We start from the raw sequence: 2,269 nt of genomic DNA, 5'->3' as shown, positions 1-2,269 counted from the left end.
TTTGCTCAGGCCCTTTGAGGAGGCCACGTTATTTGTCAGTCGCCAAGACTACGGGATGAACAATGTCATTCCACTGCTTCATGTTCTGAAACAGATGCTGGTAAATCTGGGTGGTCAGGGGACTGGAGACGTGGCGCCTAGAAAGATGGTGGCAGAGTTTGATACATTTGTCTGTCAAGATCTCTGTTTACAGTCAGTGAAGGGGAACATCATTTATCGCAAGGATATGCAAACCCCAACTGATGGGGTGTTAATCCCCAGAAGTAGGTCATCGGCACGAAGGAGTAGTCATTTTCACAGCTTGAGGTATCCACCCGGAAGCTTGATCTCTGCAGGTCGACGGTCTGCATTGCGAAGCTGGTCTAAAAGAAAAATCCTGCAGTGCACCCCCTTGTAGGAAACTCTTGATCCAGCACAGGTTGCTTTGTTCCTTCAAAAACAATGGACTCTGTACAGTTTGACACCGATGTATAATTTCTCATACACCAGACTGAAAGAGTATTCCAAGCACCTGTCTGCCCACATAGCTGCCGAGAAGCAGAAGCGTCTTGTCATTGAAGTAGGCTCAGAGCTGAACCTAAAAGCCAAATTTTCCTGTTTACTTGGACTCAAAGGAAAGGACAGAGATCCACTGGCTGTGCTCATACAGATTTCATCCAAGCCTCCATTCACCAAGGCAACCACAGAGGACCGGATTGTGTGGACAGGTTGGTTCTGCGGGACGAACACAGAGGATGATATATTGGAGGCGTTACCAAAGACATTTACTTGCCTCCCGCTTTTCCTGTATAACTGCTCCGAGGCACTCACGGCTATTGTAGGGACGTGGTTCCAAAGAAACTTTGACTGTTTCGGTAAGCTGGTGATCAGTTCTCTCGGACCTTACGTGACTAGCAATAATGTGGACCGAGTATGATGTGTCTGGATCAGTGTCGGCCACAGAGCTTGTTTTCTCTGTACCCGTCGAACCTCACATAAACATTTCTTATGCCATCCACGCAGAAGACTTCAAGACTTTATGGAATGATATTCATAAATCAAAGGATGAGGTCACGTTGTGGTAAGTGGACAATTTATTCCAATGTCTTTACTCGCAGTACTTCAGACACTTTAGAATCCACTTATCAGCAACCCAGCTAGTCAAGGTGACAGCATCTGTGGCATCAGCACATTGTGAAGGAAAAGTGAAGTTCCTCAGTAAAGACTACCTAATCCGAGTGCTGGGATTCATCACAGAGCTGGCCATCAATAACATTCAGTATTGAACACATGGACGACTCATCTCGGACCTTGTTCACAATGTTCGGGACCCCCCGGACATCTTACATGTCTTAGACATGATCCCTGCAGTGCTTACTACATGTTATACTACTGTTACAGCGTCTTTGAAACCTGCACATACTAAGGCTTATTTTTGGGTGTTGCCTGTATGACCAGTTACCTTCCAGCTGTGATTGTGTAGCCTCCACTGCTGCACTGTGGGAATGAGCTGGAGTCGGCGTGTTTGCTGGACTGTCCTCCAGTTATCAGCCATAACCCTATACATTTCATGATCAATATGCATTATCATCGGGGTCACCCCGACACTGGTTAATCCATTCTTGTTGATGAGGCACTTTTTTTTCCCAGTTTCTCTTTTAAATCTTGTGGTTTTGCCCCTTCGGTGTTGTATTTTATGTGTGTTAAATGAATGTCCTGTTTGTTAAATAAACGTTGTTTTTTCTCCCCCGTAAAAAAAAATAATTGCCTTGTGATTTGGTAGCCAAAAGCAGGAGTGGGTAAAAAATACAAAAGACATGCAAATATTCCATTCACCTATCATCTCTGTTTTGGATCCATTCCTGTTTTGTTTGGCATTAGCAATACTGATGGATTACTAACCAAATGCTGACCGAGTGAAGGCGAATGCTCCACAGACAGGATCCGTTTTTTTGTGGGTTATTGTTCTGATGGATCAGAGGAAGGGCAAAATAATCAGTGACTTCAGCACAAACTTACTGCTGACACCCTCTCCACTCTGGGGGCTCTACTTGTATAAGTGTTTAATAGAACAGGTTCTGTAGACATCTATGTGGACTCAGCTGACGACAGTGTAAAAGGAGTGCGCTTCTTCTTGGTGCTAACGTCGACCTGTAAGTTCATACTTGAGTTATTTGGTCAGTTCTGGCCCCGTGACTACCCAAATAAGTGAAGTGTGCAGTGATTCTAAGAACGACGACTGTCATTTGCATGTCATACTGACTCACAGTATTATTTCACTACCAAAGCA

General features: G+C 44.6%; 1 pseudogene; it reads left to right on the top strand.

Moving 5' to 3' along the window:
* The first annotated feature begins 226 nt into the window (after positions 1-226).
* Positions 227-1,265, top strand: LOC121003280 (annotated as a pseudogene).
* The last annotated feature ends 1,004 nt before the right edge of the window (positions 1,266-2,269 follow it).

This window comes from Bufo bufo, chromosome 6 (assembly GCF_905171765.1).
Source record: "Bufo bufo chromosome 6, aBufBuf1.1, whole genome shotgun sequence".
NCBI lineage: Eukaryota > Metazoa > Chordata > Amphibia > Anura > Bufonidae > Bufo > Bufo bufo.
The sequence above is the reverse complement of the archived record's forward strand: the minus strand, read 5'-3'. Positions and strand labels throughout refer to the sequence as shown.